Source organism: Heliangelus exortis, chromosome 3, assembly GCF_036169615.1.
Source record: "Heliangelus exortis chromosome 3, bHelExo1.hap1, whole genome shotgun sequence".
NCBI lineage: Eukaryota > Metazoa > Chordata > Aves > Apodiformes > Trochilidae > Heliangelus > Heliangelus exortis.
In genome coordinates this window covers 39801878-39820822 of record NC_092424.1, presented here as the reverse complement: position 1 = coordinate 39820822, position 18945 = coordinate 39801878, and the positions used below count along the sequence as shown (strand labels likewise).

The 18945-nt window shown below is 38.1% G+C and overlaps 1 long non-coding RNA gene across 1 annotated transcript in view; it reads left to right on the top strand.

The window, feature by feature from the left end:
- The first annotated feature begins 704 nt into the window (after window positions 1–704).
- LOC139795515 (uncharacterized) overlaps window positions 705–18945 on the top strand; it is a 199297-nt gene continuing 181056 nt past the window's right edge. Inside the window, exon 1 of the long non-coding RNA XR_011725537.1 lies at window positions 705–781. This is a non-coding gene — a long non-coding RNA (uncharacterized lncRNA). The remainder of the gene's footprint in view (window positions 782–18945) is intronic.

Here is an 18945-nt window from a genome sequence, read left to right as displayed (position 1 = left end):
AAAAAAAAATGATACTGCCAATTGAAAATAGGGATCAGGTGAAACCTCTGAGAGCCTGGGCATTTAATTTACTGAGCTGGTCACTCCTCTGTGAAACCAAGTGATATCTTTGTGTTTGACCTATTTGGTTGAAGGAAAATAATGAGATGGATTGTTTTGGTCTTCTTGTTTGCATAAACCTTACATAAAAGTTATTTGCTTTGCAAGCCACTATGATAGGGTGTCTGTAGTTTATGTGGTCAGGAAATTTTGTAGAACAAAGGTATCTAATGAAGTGTTGCTTTGAATGTGGAGATGAGCTTTCTAAATAAACAGGTTAATGCAGCTTAGCAAAGTTTTTGTTGTTGTTGTTGCTCTTCCTCCATTTGCATGCATATGAGTTTTATCAGTCATAGCCAGAAAGAAAAGCTGCTTTGCAGTGTAGCCTACTTTTACCCATTCTGTGAAGTAAACACACCTTTTCCTAGGGACTCCATGCCTAAGACTTTCATTTTCTGGTACTGACTGACTCAGTGCCTTTTTGGGTTGTGGTCACATATACATATCTCTTAGTTTATTTGTTTGTCAGTCTAGAAGATGGAAAGATTATAACTTCACACCTCTAAATTTCATTATCTTTTGAAAATGAATTATTTGATTTTCCAGGCTGACAAACTAGGTGTCTAGATATCAAATTGAACCACTTTTTTGTACTGTTTGTTTTCAGATCTGCTTCTACCTGGAAAAATTTTTTTAGAATCTGCATACTTGTGACTCAGAATTAATCAAGATCATAGTTCAGGTAACCTCCCTCCATATTTGCATTTGTTTGTAGTATTTTATATGGAACATATTTTAAGGCAAGTTTGTGGTTGTGGTCTTCTAGGGGAATTAGGGTCTCAAATCATGTAAAAAACATACTTCCAACATGCCTTCATGAGAATTTTATGTGCTTAAAGACAAACAAAAAAATCATTCATGCATGTAGCCAGTAATAAGAAATGGAAACACACTTAGATATGTAGAAAATAGTATCTCCATACCATGGGTAATATGGACTCTCTGAAAAAATCTACTTCCAAATCAATACCTCGTTAAATGTTGCCAAAAAGGTTTTTTAAAAAATATTGAGTCAGAAGTGCTGAAACTTCTTATTTGGATATAATTATTTTGCTTTGTTTAATGCAACTAACAGGCAAAGCTGCAGTTTGCTTTGATTTACTGGAAAAATATCTTGAAATAGGAAGTGAATACTACTGAAACAAGACATTAAGGTTTTGATATTAAACAGTATCAAAACAAATACATCCCACTCCAAAAGTCAAGCTTTGTGCTACAGAGAAATTTCTTGCTAAGCTGTTTGGTGAGTGTTAATGGCAGATGTTCAGTCTTAGCTTGATACATTGTTAGGTTCCCACAAACTTGCTTTTATTAACAATTGTAATAATGAACTAAGGTCATGTTCTCCAGCCTTGGCAACTGTCTGCTGGTCAGGGTTTTAGGACCCAGGAGTTCCCATGTATTGGAGAGAAGTAGAGATGAAAGACATGCTGTATGTCACTGGTTGATTCATTCCTTCACATCAGTCTGAGCAGCGTGGAGTATAGCTGATAGTACCTGGAATAAACCACCTCTATCTAGAGAGGGACAGATGTCTAAAAAAACCTCAAACAAAACAACAAACCCCCCAAAACCAACAACAACAAAAAAAACCCAAAACGATTTGGAGAAGACCAAACATATTCAAGAATAATAAACAGGGAGGAGCACTAGACACACACATCCCTGTACCACTGAACAAACACAAGATAAAGGCATTCACAGTCTCAATACAGTTCCTGCTATGTGTCACCTCTGCCAGCGTATACTCTCTGCACTTGCAGAACATACAGTATGTTGGTGTCTGCACTGGGTTAAACAGATATGACCTGCAATATGTGGATATGCAAGAGACTGGGTGCATGTTCATGATGTAATGTGGAGCTCGAGAAACTTGCAGGCATGTAGATGTTTGTGTGCTGAGCCTCTGGGTACCAAGGAAAGCCAGAGATCTCCTCTGGATCAAGTGGAGAAAGAAGAGGGTGATGTACACCCAGCAAAGCTTCCAGGCTGGAAAGATGTTGAGAGCTCTTCTGTTGATTTGTTTCCAACTGTTCCTGTTTACAGAGTGTGAGCAAATTGCACTTGCAGGAGGAAACTAAATCCACTCAGGGTGCTTGTATATGCATAACATTCTTGAAAAGTTTGAATACTGGGTTTTTTTGTTGTTGTGTCTTGTTTTGGGGGGTTTTTTGTTTGTTTGGGGTTTTTTTCTTTGGTTTGGTTTGGTTTTGCTTTGTTCTGGGTAAGTTTAATGTGGTCCTCTGTAAGGAAAATGGAAATCTGGATACTCAAGTCTCCTGGAGACTCTGCTTTATCAGATAATTTGAAAATCTTTAATGATTACACACATCTGAGAGATCATAGGCACCCAGCTGTAGTTTTAGAGCACTGGCTCTATATGCCATCTGTCTCTTAGCAAGCAGATGTTGGCTCTGAGTTCTACTTCATATAGCTGAGTGTTAACCATCTTGCTCCTCATCACCTTTAGGTTGGGCTTTCCAAGATTAATGGAACAAGAGAGAATTTTTTCCCCTTCTGAAGAAATAAGTATAGTGTCACAGCAACTATATTAACTCCGATCAACTTGGTGGTGGTCTAATGTTTCCTGTTTCTTTTCTGAGCTGAAACTCCCATTCAGTCTAAAAACAGAGGCGTATTTCTGTCCATTAGTTCTGGATTATCTTGTGTGTCTGTTTTTACTCCATACATGCAAATTTCTCACTAGAGATAAGCAGTATTGGCATTCAGCTGGCAAATATGGCACTCCTAGAATCCTATTAAACTGTCAGGAGAAAAATTAGCTAACTACTCTGAGTCTCACCTCGGTTTCTTGTTTACCAGTGGGTTAAAGGACTGTGTATAGATTTAGGCAAGGAAGAAACTTTTGGTTTTCTTGATAGCCTATAAAGATCTTGGGCTGAAAGCCTTAGGACTGTGATCATGGTCTACTGCATACATGTTCTCTACCAGGCAAGTTTTGACATAGAGATTTTTATGATGATTGTAAAGACAGTATTCAATGAAGTCAGGAATGACTGGACAGTGAGATGCAAAACCCTTCCTTCTCCTGGTTTCATTCTGTGGGGATGCAATTTGAAACTGAGAAGAATATTTTTCTTTAAGTTGTGCTTACTTGCTTTACTGTGACAAAAATAGAAAGGCAGATTTTCTCATAATTTTAAGTCGGGGCATAAAGTATTAATATTATTAATCTCAACACAAATGCTGAAATGGATGCAGTGTTCTCACAAATTCAATCTACGGTATGTAGACCAAAGCCTAGTGTTGGATATAACATCTTGTATGCTGTGGAAACCAGACTGTAATAATCATCTTAGTTTTGCTGCTCTGTGTGTAGGAAATACTTCCTGCAAAAATCTGGAAAGAAATAATCCTTGCTTTCCAGAGCCAGGGATCTCTGTCGGTCATTGAGCAATCGGTGTCACTATAGAAGTTACCTAAAACTCATTGGGATGACTGATTCAGCATGCTGGGTCATGTTTCTAGTTAGCTGGGAGACAATTGAGCCAGCTTTTTTCCTGTGGGTTTTAAGATCCTGCAATAGTAATTCCTAAAAGCCACAATTTCTGGGGCTTCATTGTGCAGTCCCACAAGATGAGTCTTCTCTGTCCAGGGAACCTACACAAGCAGCAGTACCATCTGGTTGTGCCAGGAGCGAGTGACAGCACAGCTGAACTCTGCTGTGTGTGTGACAGCACAAGAGCTCTGTTTGTGGCTGGGGTCATCCTATACTTGGGCTCTTTCTGTCAGCCAGGGTGAATTTATTTCTCATTTGGAGAGGATGTAAGAAACATAGGTTGGCAAGTATTTCATTGATTCCTTCTCCTCCCATCCTGCCTATTCTTGTGGCTGACTTCTTAAGCTATTTAAAAGCAATGCTTGGACAATGAACTCAACCTTTAGCTACATAAGCTATTATGAGCTTAAAAGGCTACCAGAATTGCATCATAAACTTTCTGTCCAAGCAATGAGGGTTCAAACTCCAGTGTGGTGACTGCTCACAGGTCAGTGTGAGATGGACGTGACCCCAGTTCTTTCCTCGAGGCATTTATGTTTTTGAACTAGAAAAGGAGAAGATTTGAGGTGACTTGCACAAAAGTAACTGAGCCATCAGCCCAATTAAACCCTTCATTTTCTGTCTTTTAGCTCCACTGGCTTGGTGTTCACCTGTGTTGGTCTACTTTCTCTAAAATTTGCAGAATTGGTCTTTTTAAAGTGCTTATTAAAGCTACCTCCTTTTCTTCCCTTTCTTCAATATTCCGCACTGAGCCGGTAGTGTTCATCTACCATTCTTCCCTCTGATTTTTCACTTTGTGTCCTTAGCAAGGATTATGCTGATGACTCTGTCTCCTTCCTTGAACCTGAGGAACAGGATGTGTGTGCTTGCTTATGTTCCTTTCTCTGCTGGGCTGATTCAAGAGCTGCAAATTGAGCTCTACCCTTCCTGCACCTGTGACAACGTGGGCTTCTCTTGGTAACTACCATACACAACAGCACTGACCCATGTAAACTCTAATGCAGCTCTGAGAGAGGAGACCTTGCATGTGAAGAGGAGGGAAAGGGGGTGGAGTGAGAAATGTGGATTAATGTTCTCACTCTGCAACAGTCTTCCTGGGTGGCCTTGAACTGTATCACTTACGTTGTTCCCTTCTTTCCTGCCCCTCCTTTCCTTCCTTATGCTCCAGTCTCCCACCTGTAAAACGAGGATGATAAAACTTCCTATTGCCCTTCCTCTGGCTTAACCATTCAGGTGGTCAGCTCTACACAGCTGATGTTTTCTCTGCAGTGCTATTAATGAGGTTGGCCTTGGTCATAAGTTTAAGGGTTGATGTAATGCTTGTTACAATAATGTTCAGAAGCCAGATTTACTGTAGGTTTCTAGGATAGGATTTTCAAAGTTCCTGAAGACCATAGCTGTGTATCAGGGAGACTTACCAGACTTTTATACTGAAGGAAGTTCAATTTTTACGTCCATGTTTGGGTTGCTGAATTAGTCATATGACTAAAGAAGCACTCACCAATCAGCAGCTTGATGTGAACATGGTGGATGTGAATTTGAAATGCTCAATATTGTCACAGTTGTTTCTGATTTAGAGATGGACTTAAGCCTTGCCATAGATGATGAAGTTCTATGGTGGCTGTGGCTCTGTGTGTGTGTTCTTTTTCCCTAAAGCCACTACTTCAGTTCAAAATCTATGTAGTTCACAAGGACAAAATAAATGTACTAAGTGACTTGATTCATCAGTAGATTCCAGATTGCCAGATGCTTTTGGTGGTCTTGGTGATTTTCCAACAGCAAAAGTCAGATCTGACATTGTGCATATGTATTTTCACACATAGATATTTTAGCTGCCTGTGTTCACTCAGTAGAAATGTGGACCAAGTTGTTGCAGGAGCGAGGAGGTGGTCTCAGCAGGTCAGAGTTCGGGTTAGTGGTAGGGCAGGGTGGGGAAGCTTGGATTGCAGCTGCCTACGCAAAATTTGACCTCAGATTAACCAGACAGCTTCAGTTTCCACTGCTGCTGTCTCACAGTCTCAGTGAGCAAAAATGTAAAAAGTACAAAGTACAGTAAAAGAAAATAGATTTTTTTTGGAATGTGTACAGAGAGGGGAAGAAAACCTAAAGTGAAGAGTTCTTTTTCTTTGACTAGTGCCTACTGACAGCTGCAAGCTGATGTTAGATATTCTGGGGCTAACACCACAAGAGTGTATGCATACATCAGTGCTAAACAGGTTAGACAAGATCATATACTGATGTTAATCAACAGGTCTCTGTTGAAGTTGTGCCAGTTTAGGCCAGTTAAGTATATAATTCCTGAATGTAATAATTTACTGTGTTATTCCCTTTAAAGTTTTAAATCCTTTATCTTACTCTGAAAGCTGAGCTGGTTTTCATTAGATAACAGGTTTATAGGAATGGAGTGTTTTTATTAAATAATAAAACTTTACATTTACCTTAACTGAAGGTTTTGGCTTCATTTAGTCCTCATTGAAACTGACGGTGAAGAATATACACTGTTCTTGCCAAATCCTGATATGGTAGGGCATCAAAGTGTTTTGCGAGTGATGATGAGTTCTCCTTCACAGAACTTATCTGAGTTTCTATAATCAAGTACAGACTTTTTCAGAAAGGCTGAAATATGGCTTGTTTTTGAGAAACTGCTGAGTATTGAGTGCTGATCTTTCTTCTCAAAGTTATATTCAGTGTTATGCCAGAAGCTCCTGGTTGCCAGAAGCCATTCTTTGAGTGTCTTTTCAGAAGTTTCCACATAGGCAAATTCTATAAATTTATAGGAATCATAGAACAGTGGAACATGCTGAGTTGGAAGGGACCCATCAGGATCATCAGGTCCAACTCCTGTCCCTGTGTAGGGCATCCCCAGAATCACACCGTGTGTCAGAGTGTCATCCAAATGCTTCTTGAACTCGGGCTTTGTGCGATGATCACTTCCCTAGGGAGCCTGTTCCATTGCCCGACTGCCTTCTGCATGAAAAACCTTTTTTTGATATCTAACCTAACCCTCCCCTAATTCAACTTCCTACCATTTCCCCAAGACCTGTCTTTGATCATAGGAGTGAAAAAATCAAATCCAAATTTATAAGAATAAGGATTTCTGAAACTTCTGAAAATTCCTGAGTAAAATTGGACATTGATCCCACATCCTTCCTGTTTTAACCCTGCCATCTGTGTCCATAAGGTATTCAAACACTATTTTAGAAAGCTATAATATTGGCTGTGTCCTACAGTGCATCAGGCCTTGCTTCTCCTAGCCTTGGTCTACCGAAGAGGACTTCAGATGTTGTTCAGACTTCTGTGCCTTCCAAAAAACATGCTGAATTAAATTTGTCTTTTCTTGTGTTCTCAAGGATTTGATTATTTGACAAAAATTGTAGTAACAATAGCATTCCATAGGGTGTTACGAATGACTTTGTCACTCAAGTGGTGCTAGGGACTGGAGCATCTTCAGTTTTATGTAAACACTTTTTTTTCACTGCAAAATTAATCTGCAGGCTGTAGAAGCAATGAATGACAAGAAATGTCTGATAGATGCTGTAGGTAGCCAGAACATGGAATGTCATTGAATTCTGAGTTAAAACCAGAGATGACCTCCAAAGTAAGAGAAAGCAGAATTTGGTGTTTAAAAATCCCATTAAATTCAGGATACAGAGTAATTATTAAAAAACAAACAAACAAAAAAAAACTTTCAAATCAATCTTCCAGGTTGATATTCAGTATTCAGAGTGTAGAGGGAGAATTACTCAATTAGAAAAGCTTTAAGAAAAAACTCGGAATTTGGTTTCTGGGAACACTTTTTGCATTGTTATGTTTGCAGCCTTTCCAGAGGTTCAAAGTTGTTTTCAGCAGTCATAAGAGTGGAATGAGTGCACTGGTGAAAGGTATCTGGGGTGAGAGTTTCCCATTGCCACAAAGGAAGGATTAAATGAACTTTGAGGTATTGTTTTCCTTTTCCTGGTTTGGTCACGGTAAATTCAGTGATCTGCCTGTGACTAGAGACATCAGGTATGGTGGTGTCCTTTATTCTTCTCCTGCAACAATTCCAGGAATGGTCAGTTCATTAATACATTATTAAAACACAGAGCTACAGCTCTTCTGGTGCTCAGTCCCATAGTCATCCAAAACAGAATGAGTCACCAGTATCTGATTGTCAGGGAAATGGGTTTTGGAGCAGGCTTTGAGTGGATGTCCCTGACTCTTACTAAATTGCTGAAATACAGGTCTAGAAACAGGTTTTCAAAGCCTCTTTGCATGCAGTTGTGACTCACTTGAAGCCCATACTAAAACTCACTTGTATTTCAGCTGATGCTGAACAGTTTTAGCGATTCAGTTTTTTTCTAATTCTGTTTCAAACTTTAATTTTTGTCACTTCTGTTTGCACTGAGTGATATAACTACAACTTGGGGTTAACCTTCCAATGTCTTAATTATTTGTAAGTGGAAGCATTGATCTCTGCTCCCCCCTGCTTGCTCATCATTTTAATATGCATTTGCAGTTGTGTGTGACCATGGTTTTAGTAGATGAAAGGGCAAAGGTGATGTCAATTTACTTTTCCACGGATGGCAGATAATCTGTAAAAGTCCTACTGCCTGGTATATTACCACTTTTTAGGGAGTTATGTCAGTGTGCAAAGATGCCTTTCAGGCCTCAGATGTTGAGTCATGAAGGAAAATAAACAATGTGTTTTGATTGACATGTAGAAAACAATTAGATTTTAGAGTACTTTAACTCAGTAACATCATCTTTCCTGTGACTTGTGCCATTATCTTCAGTGTGGCAAGTATAGAGTGAATTTAGTCCCTTCAATGTGAGTGGAATGATTAAATCTGGTCCAATAAATTATTTCAGTATTTTAGAAAAAACATCTTCCTTCTCTTATCTTCTTCCCTACCCTCCTGCTCCTCACTCATGTTTCTGATGCTGTTGCTGTAATGGCCCAGGCTCTGAAAAGCATCCTAAAACACACCTGGTATGTTTGGACTTAACCTTGGATTTACATCCTTATCTTAAAGTGTGTAGAGAGTTATTGCTGCATTCGGTTTAATGATGCTTTTGTTTTTCTTCATGGAATAGAAATGAGGTCTGAATATGCAACTTTCTGGCTGCAGGCCTAGGACCAAAGACTGGTCAAGCTAACTCAAACTGGAAATCCCAAAATGTAAAATACTGATAGGATGAGGAACTAGTTTTCTGTGTAGACCTATGTATGACCTTTTCCTCTGGAAAGCATTTTGCAACACGAGGTAAATATCTGACTGCATTTATCAAGATCTAAAATACTTTTAAAATCTAAATTTATTGGCTGTATATTTCTGTACAGGAAGTAAAGATTTTGAGAGACTTGTAACACAGTATAAAATTCTCCCTGTTTCATTATTCTACCTGCAGATATATAGATCATTTGTGCCTGTTTGTTTCTAATACAGAGTGCACCTAAATTTTGAAACTGAAGTTTTTAGTGGGACTGCTATTTCAGAAAAAACTCCTCTGTAAAGGAAGAATTGATAGTTTTAAATAGGCTTTCACTGTTGTCTTTGTTTAATGTGTTTGAATGTTGTATCATGCTAAATTATGTACATGTTAAGTGGTAAATTATGTAATGCTTCAATGTGGTGGGAATTTATAGTGGAACTGCCTTAATTTGGTCTTTTTTTTTTTCCATAAACCCTATTAAATCTCTGTTATGTAGATGGCTTTCTCAAACAGTGTTCAGAAGAAAGGAAGGAGTCAGGAGGGGGGGGGAGGAGGGAAGCCCAAGCCCCAAACCAAACAGAGTCTTGCTTCCTTTGGACAGATGGTGAGGGCTGAACCTTCATGAATTTGTTATTGACCTAATTGAAATCACATTTGTGTATTGTTCTCAAGCTATGCTAAGGACAGGGCTGGCAGGGGTGGGGGAGAAGAGTTGCACCACAAAAATGTGGTGCTGTGAAAATCCTCCAGAAGGTTAAGAAGGATTCCAGCACCTCCTGGGCTATTGCTGCTGCCCGCATGGCCTGCTGCTGACCCAGGGTCAGGCATGGGCAGACACCTCCCAGCTGCATTGCTTCGCCTCTCTTTTCCCAGAGGAAATTACTACAGGGAATGGATGGCCTCAAATAGTGTAGCTGAAGCCTGGGAAAAGGCATATTGCTTCCGAGCAGTTAGTTTACAATATGGTAAATTAGAGACAGGTCTTGTAGTCACAATACCCATTAAATGAAATAAATCAGGACTTTGTGCAGTATTTCAGTATAAGGGCTGTCTTTTTTTCACTAGTTGATGAATTATGAAGATATGTTAATGGTGGGTGGGATAGAGAATGGCTTTGATTCCTGGGGCAGCCTGTGTAGGTGATGCTCTAGGATGTTCTCTCGATTGCACATCTGGGTATGATATGGAAATGTGGTTTAATCGTACATGCTGGCAAAATTCCCAACAGCATAAAAGAAGCAAGTGCATGCATCTATGCCTGTCTGTTGCTTGGATGTTGAAGGAACAGTTTTTGCAGACAAATAGATGAATTCTTTTTCCCTCATGGTTAATGCTCTTTACCTGTTATACCTGTGAATTGTGATCTTAACCTAAAGAGTACTCTTTCAGCATTGAATGTAATTTCATCATGATTTTAGTATATGTTTAAAACCAGAGATGAGATCCTGGTCATTGCTGCAGGCCTGTGCAATCCAGAGAGTTCAGTAGATTTCATTTACTGTTTGTCTTTAAGAATAACAGGAAAAGTTATTCTGTAAGTCCATGAAGTTTAGACTTTGCACTTTAACATCATTCTTTCTTTAAGTAACTGTCTCTTGACGACTAAACATCATGAACGAGGTTATCTTGTATTCCTGTCAAAAAAAGTGAGCTTAAGTTTAAAAAAATATTGGAGGTACTGGTGTCCCTAAGTTGAAAATTCAGTGGGTTGTTCAGGCCTCTAGAGTGCAAGCAGCATGTATGAATAAAGAGCAGAGTAAGTAAATTGCCCTTTTACCTCAGGGATATCTCAGTTGCTGTGGCAGGCTTTTTTTTTCATACAAAACTAATTTGCTTTATGTAGAATCTTTCAGTTCTGTTGCATCTTCAAAATCAGTGAATTAAAGGAACACAAATGAGTTGTGTATTAATGTTAAAATGGAAACATCTTGTGTTCTTTTACATGAAAAAAATTGTCTTTTTTAAGATGTAGGTAAACCTGTGTATATTGTACTTATAACTGTGGAGTCCTTGGCGATGGCTGGCGTAGTTGTAACAAGCGTAATAACAGCACTAAGAGTGCAGATTCAGACCTCAATTTTTTTTTCAAAATTAAGAGAAATTAAAGTACTTTTCCTGCTTAGAGGAGTTTAAAGAGGAAACTTTTATACCTGGAAAAATTAATAGAAGTTTTGTGTTTTGATTTCATGTTTGCAAGCTTTGGTGCTTTACTGTTTTTTTTGTTTGTTTTTTTTTTTTTTTTTTTACTTTTCTGCCTGTCACTCTTTGTTCTTTTCTACTTAGTCACAACGTGCACAGAGAAGAGAGGAATAGTACCAAAAGGGGCCTATCAAAGATCAGAAGTTCAATTTTTCATTTTTTTATAAAAAAGCTTCTTAAAGTTGGATGCAAGTTCTGGAGAGATATAGTATATATAAAATTTTGTATGCATATATATATACACACACACACATATACATACAGCTATGATAGCAATGTGGAAATTCTCAAATTCTCTCTGCATTAGAACAATATAGTTATTTCAGCTTGCTTTGCTTAAAAAAAAAAACCAAAAAATAAACAAACAAACAAAAACCCAAAGAGAAACAGATGTCTTATTTACAAATTTAATTAAAATAAAGTTCTGGGGATGAATAGTTATTATTCATTGGCTTTCCAAACATTTTTGTATAGAAACCCTTTCAATACATACATGGAAACTAAAGCTAGGGATGCAGAGCAAAGTTAGAAATTATCAGTTAATGAAAGTATATCTTTCAGGACTATTCTGAACATCTGATCACTTGCTGACTGATGTGTATATGTAGTAACTTCTCTCTCTGTCCCTTGCAGAACAGACCTTTGGATGGCTTTTTGATGGATGCTGTAGTCTTTGTGTTTGAGCTCATCTGTACCAGGATGATGCATTAGTGTCAACGTAGAACTAGGCCACATGTTTCTTAAACAGATATGCCAGAAGATACCAAAAAGCTCACAGTTAGGCTATACTTTTGTTGAAAAACGGCAAGAAAAAAATCTGTGAATAACTCCATGGGTGGGGAAAGCTCACAACTTCTTATTGAGACTAATTAAATCTATTATCTGACTGCATTCTTCAGTGAGATTTGTGTCCTTCAGCTCTTGCTTTGTGTGGTGATTGTTGGGGTTGCAGATGATTCCATACAGTGTATGTGGAGTCTCTGAAGATTCTCCGTTCTTCAAAAAATGCTGAAGCTTTCTTTTGAGGTGTTTGCTGTAGTCCAGTGCCTGCCTCTTTGGAGCAAAAAAAATGAAGTATGTGGTGTTTACATGTTGCAATTGGTTCTGGGGAGTTACTGGGGAGTTACTCTACTTTTTCTATACTCCTTGTATCAAGTTTTCCTTTGTAGTCTTTGCTTGCTATTTAAGTATTAGCTGCATCCATCCTGCCCTCTAGAAACTTTCAGTTTAGCTAACTCAGTTATTCTCAGGAGAAATGCAGTCTTACATCTGTCCTGCAGGATGCCACCTAGCCCACCCATCAAAGAGCAGGGTATCAACATGTTTTCCTTGATTTCTTTTTTAACAACATATGCAATCAACCTGGAGACAAATTACTTTTTTTTTTTTTTCGCCTGCTGTATAATCGGAAAGACTTTCAGGCAACAGATGAGACTTTGCATTTCTATGGTGATTTGGAAAGAAGGCAGTGATTTGGCCTGATGAATAAATGTAAATTGGTGCAAGGATGCGAGAATAAGATGCTCTGTCCAGAAAGCATTTCAGGAAAAGTTTTGCTGGGAAAGCTGCTGAATTTGCTTGCTTTGGAAGCTGAGATGATAGCTATGGAAAGGTGGTTGATGATATAAAACATGGTGCACTCAGCAGGAGCCTTAAAGTGGGAGGTTAGATGGGTGTCTGCAAAATTGGCTTTAGGCTCTAGCTAGAAATGAGGGAACTGACTGCTGTCCTGAATTTCCTGACAGCTCATTGAAAGCCAGAGATATGAGGAGGAGATACCCAGGTAAATCACTGGCTAAGATAGCACACACATTTGTTTTGAAGTTATGGTGAAAACCATGAAGATTAACTTACTGTGTTGGTTGTCAAAGTCACAGGAGCAGGAAGACCATGAGGATTTACTGCAAAGTGTTGCATACATGTTCCTGGAGTGGCACTTGCTGCGGTGGATAGCAGTGTCATCAAGCACTGTGTGTGCACTGCCAAGAGGTGTTTCTGAACATGGTCAGTTGCTCTTCTAATGCTTGGCTGAAGTCTTGGATGCTGTCTGTTCTCTCTGTCATGCAGAAAAGTGTGCTGTAAGTTATGTAGGTGACAAAATTCCCATGGCCCTTGGAGACAGATGAATTTGGTTATGGACAGTAAATGTAAATACAGAAGTTCTTATGAAGAATCCATTAATTTACATGTGCTGGTACCCATTTCATTATTAGTTATTGAATTTTCAGTATTAGTCTAGCTATACATGCAGGCAGGCACATCTATAGCAATAATAATTAATTCCTTAATTCTGTATTATCTGCAGTGGTGTTTGTGCAACTACTGTTCTTAAGAATTATGGATTATAATGACTCAAACTTTGGCAGGAACTGCTTATTGCATAGCAGACTGCCTTAACATTTGCTATCATAGATTTTTACTTCAAATTCCAGCTTTGCACATTTTGTGACTACAGTAAGTCAACAAACGTCTATTCCTCCATTTCCTCTTGTCACTTTGATATAGAGTGGAGGTTGTTTTGCTCTGCTTACCTTTTTGAACAATAATCCATATTGAGAGTCTTCCAAGATGGTTTCCTTTCAAAAGAAATGTCAACTCGGATGTGGGTGTGTATTCTTAGTGCCACCTGCTCTTATTATATAAAATACATCAGTGATAACTTAGGGCCTTAGTGTTCCTGCAAAACTGACAGGTCTGTATTACCCACTGAGCAAGAACTCTGTAAATATTGTAAACAGTGAGTAACCTTCCTTGCTGCTTGCAACAGCTTTCTCATTGGAAATGTTCTTAAAAATGTAGATTTCTTAAAAACTAAATATGACTCGCTCTCGTATTTTGTGTAGATGTTTATAACAGCTCCATCCAGTGGCTTGTGCTATACTGGGAATGGTTTGCAGGGGTTCAAAACCTTCAGGGCTGGAAAGTGCTACTTCAATATACATGATTTGGTGGTTAGCACCTTGCAGAAGAAAGCATGACCAAGTCAAAAAATGAAGTCTGTGGTGGTTACATTTTGCAATTAGTTATGGGGAGTTACTCTACTTTTTCTATACTCCTTGTATCAAATGGCTTCCGCCTCTTCGTGTTTAATGAGGGAAGATCCCTCCAGTGGCTGGAACATATTTGTTTGTTATGAATAGAGCGTGTCCGTATGGATGGATTTCTTGAAAGAGCAAAATAGCCCATGTCAACTCACTCATTCAAGAAAGTCCTGCTTTAGAGTTCAGAAGAGAATGCTAGAAATGTTCAAGTTTTTGTTGTCGAGAAAAGCCAATTTATTCATACAAAGTCTTTGATTTTGAAAATGTGAGCATTAATTTGAAAGCTTAGTTTTTTCTCTTCAATTTTAATTGGGTTGTTTCTTTTTTTATTTAGTCTTTTCTCTCTTATAAGAGTGATGCAGGTAGATTTCCAGGTTGCAAAAATTTCCATTTCTTTCCTTTTCAGGATAGGAAAAAGCTTTCAAAATCTAAAAAAAATATCATGGATCAGAAAAAGTTTCCCACACAGCTCTAATCAGTAGGAGTCTTATGATAAACTTCACTGTGCCTTGGATCAGGCCCTGAGAGCGTATTAGAGATTTTGTCAGCCTCATTGATTGCACAAACCAGCCTTGTTATGAGGAAACATTCCTGGGCCAGACAACATTTTGACATTTGTCTGTAGTTTTCACATTTAGGAGAGATTATTGTCTCCAGAGGGTCATTCTTGATGATTTAAATCTGAGGTAGATCGTTTTTTCTGGCAGCGTGTGTGTAATCTAATCCATATATTGTTGAAAATAATTGGAACGAGCATTGAGTTGCTCTATGGTTGTGGTCAGAAGTATTGACTGCTTTGAAACTTGCTGAGTAGGTGGTATAAATTATAAGAGGACCTGGAAAACCAAAGCAAAAAAAAAAAAAAAAGTAGTATTCAAAACAGGCCAATGTGGAAGTAGAAATGCTTTCCACTGGGATTACGTTGGAAGCAAACAGTCTGAGCTTTAAAAAAATTTGCTCTTAATTACATGTTGGATAACATCACATACACCATATGACCAAGTGTATGTAAAATTTTTGTTTGTTTCCTTCTCAAAGGGCTTGGTGGTGACTTTAGGCACATCCTCTGAGCAAGGGATGGTGTGTAAATTGTACCACCCAAGGAGCAGCCCTGGGGGAGGTAGTGTGACTCATAGGCAGGCTGCTGAGACAGATATCCCTCCCTGCTTTCCCTGAGCTTTTAAGGCTGTAAAATAGAAAGATACTGCTGGGTTTTTTTTCACCACGCTGAATCTCCTGCAGTGCTACAGGGATTAGTAGTTGGTAGTGGGAGAAAAGGATGCTTGGAGTCCTGGATTCTCACCTTCAGGAAGGGGATGTCTGAGCAATTCCAGTTCTTACTGTAGTGTAGTATCACTATAAGTGTAACTTATGGAAGTGAGTTATTTCTTGAGCCTAGCATGGTAAAGAATTTCAACACACATTTCAACTTTTAAATGTTGATTAGATTTAAATACATGCTTAATAATAAACGCTCTAATGCTTCACCAGAGAAAAATGTTGCTATGAGATTATATTCCCTTGTATATGTGTATGCTCCAAGTTAGTTCACATTACATCTAGCTTCTCTGAATTACTACCCTGTCCTGTGGTGAAAGAGCTTTTTGCTGACTTTAGTTTTGGACACCTCACAACTACTTTCTAATTAGAATAATTTTTAAATGTTGTTTATTAGGACTTGGCACTATCTATTAGCATTATTTCTTTACATTAATGATATGCTTGGTTTAAAAACAAAAAAAAGTCCGTGTGTGTGCAATATTCCAGGTAGTACCCTACATAAAAATAGGAATCAATAGCAGTATTTTCCTCAGGGGTGCAAGGTTCAGTTTGATATATATCTAAAATGTTAAACTGTGAGGTATTTTAATAGGAAGAGAACCAAATTTTAGCCAACAGGTTGAATTTTATTTCAGCCCCAAGAGTTAATTTTGCAAAAAAATGAAGCCTCCCATTTCCCACCCCTTGGCACTTCTTCCTTTTCTTTCTTTGGTTACATAAATTGCCAACTGAATGAGACATTTAATCCACAGGATAATTTCTTCAATGTAAGTAGTTTTTAGATACCTCTCTTTAGGCATTCACCTCAATTTAGATTTTGTATTAACCTATGCAAAAGACTTTATTAGAAGGTTCATCGAAACTAAGTTATAAATGTTTCACTAACATTATTAGATCAACATTAAAATCAACCTCTTAATAATTTGTTAAAAATGTAATATTTTTTACTCTCATTTTTTATTAGCATGCTGAAGGTGAGGTGGCCTTATTCTCCAGTTCTGTGGGGTTTTTTTAAACCTTTTTTTTTAACCTTTTACTTTTTTAATCTGTTGGTTATTTCTCATGTGAAGTAAGGAACATTTGAACAGAAAAGTGACAGATATCATCTGAGAGAAGACAGTTGGAACGTAATTGTGGCATTTCTGTATGCACAGAACTATTCATTGGAACACTGGAAATCCTACAATGTTACTATACATACCTACATGAGCTATGTAAAGGATTTAAAAACCTTAAAGATTTAAAAACTACTATTATATTTATATTGCTGGAGGCCAACCTTGTAGCTTTGTACTTGACACTGGAGACTGATGTGTGGTGTTACTGATGCTTATTCCAGCCATGGATGTAAAAGTTCAGAGAACCCCAGTTTTCCCATTGTGGTCTATTTACTTCTGAATAAAGTTGTCTCTTTCTGTACTCTGGTCTCATCACCAGCAGCCTATTTTCCTCTCTGTACTACCATAGCAGTGCATGAATTGTTGAAGCTTGCAGCTTGCCATTGAAGTGGGGTCCCTTCAACCAGTGAAAGTTACCTTTCCTCTTATTGCTGGTTAATGCAGCTTTCCCATATTGGGCACTAGACAGAAGGGAGGAGGCCCCAGTGACTGTATTAATTTCTTGAAAGTAATCCATTATATATTCATGAAATTATATCAGTTTACTGTCAAAATTTCTCATAGCATGTGAAATAGGCAGAAGTGATTGATCTACTTTATCAAAGTCTATTGCAGAGTCTTAAAACTGTAAATAAGACACAAGACTGAATGTTCTGTATATCCCTAATTGTATCTGCCTACATTATATTAATAAATGATTATATCCAAGTGGCACTCAAATTGCTCTCAGGCACATGGTATGATTCTGGGGTGCCCTGCATGAGGACAGAAGTTGGACTTCCTGATCCCGATGGGTCCCTTCCAGCTTGGCATATTCTATGATCCTATGATTCTAAATGCTAAAGCGGAAAGGGGGCATCTCCTAGCAATATTATGGAGTAGCTTTTAATAGGTAACTGATAAAATACAGGCTAAATTTAGCACAATAAAAAGTTGTGCTCACACTGGAAAGTGCAAGAAACTTGAAACTCTGCGGCTTATGATGTGCTCTTATAGGAGAAAGGAATTATTTCAAGTAAACAAATGTAGCTATTTCTCTGCCTAACATAGGTGAAAACTTAGCTAATGCATTCCACCTTCAAGAGTCATAAGGGGAATTCCAGAGAAAAGCTTTTTCCTGCACCCAAAAGACTTTGAGTTATGTATCTATTGGACTGATTAACAGCAAAGTTATGTGTAAGACCTAATTATTGATTTTTGGTTTGTTTCACTTATGTTTAGGATAGTTTTTCTGGAACAGAGAAGCTGTGCTTGTAGGTGACATTTGGATTTTCTTTACATAACTTTTGGAGATACTTATTTTTTTTTAATTTGATGGAATCTTCAGTTTTGAAAAGACAGGGAAGGATTTTTAAGTAATATTTTTTCCACATATCTGTCCTGTGCCACATCTTCCATGACCTCTTGATAGTCTGAATATGGTGCCTCTTTTATATGCAGGACCTTTCAGAAATCTGTGGCACAATGGATGTTACAAGCCAGGAAGTAAATGTCCAATACTTGGACATTTCATATGAGACTTCCTCCTCCCCATCTTGCAGAATCTTGCATCTGAGGTGAATTTCTTCCGCAGTCTCATCATCAGTTTTGGCTGATATTAGAGTTGCAGACCTTGGGCTGTAACAAAAGTGACAAAGCTGGTATAAGGGAAGAAGATAAATGGAAAGAATTAAGTTTGTGTTGACTGCATTGTGGGTATCTCTTAGCATGAGGTAGCAGTGGAGAACAATGTTTATTCATTAAGATATAATTGCTTGGAGCTAGATGTGTTTCTGCCTTCCATGCTGGTTTTCTTTGAATGCTTTCTGTTTAAATTTTTCTTTACAGCAATGAGAATTTGCTACACACTGATGGGGATGAATGTCATCAAAGGTCTGAAGCTTTTGATGTTTCTAATGTAAGATGCAAATGCTGAACAGATGAAAAGTATTTGCTAATAAGTGAATAAGTATCAAAAGAATAAGTACAAATAAAAGCCTTGTGTAATAGCTGCTAAAAATTAAAGTGACTTATTATTTAAGTAGTGGGCAGGTCCATCTTTGTATGTAAATATTTTCAGACAGAGGCATCCTCGGGTTGTTAGAGTGTAACTTTTTTCTTTTTTTTTTTTTTAACTTGACTTGAAACATTCTGTCTAAGTGCAGACAGGTGAATATTTCTAGATATATTGGAAGTGAGGGAAAGAGGCATTTCAACTGCTGATGATTCCCAACTACTTGTCTGTTTAGGTGGGGAGACTGTTCCTGACTTGTAAACGTGGCAGGAACTGTTAGTTCTGTAAGAACCCCTACAGATTGCTTGTGTTCAATACTGAGTTTAACTGGACCTCATGCATGTCTAGTTTCTGCAGGCTGCTGTAATAACTACTCTGCAACTTAAAACCATCTACAATCAGGATTTCAAGTTGAAATATGACCTTCTCTTGATTATATCCCTGGAAGACCCATCTTGCTGCTAATCATTGCAGCCAATACAGAGCAAGCCAGAAGAGCTG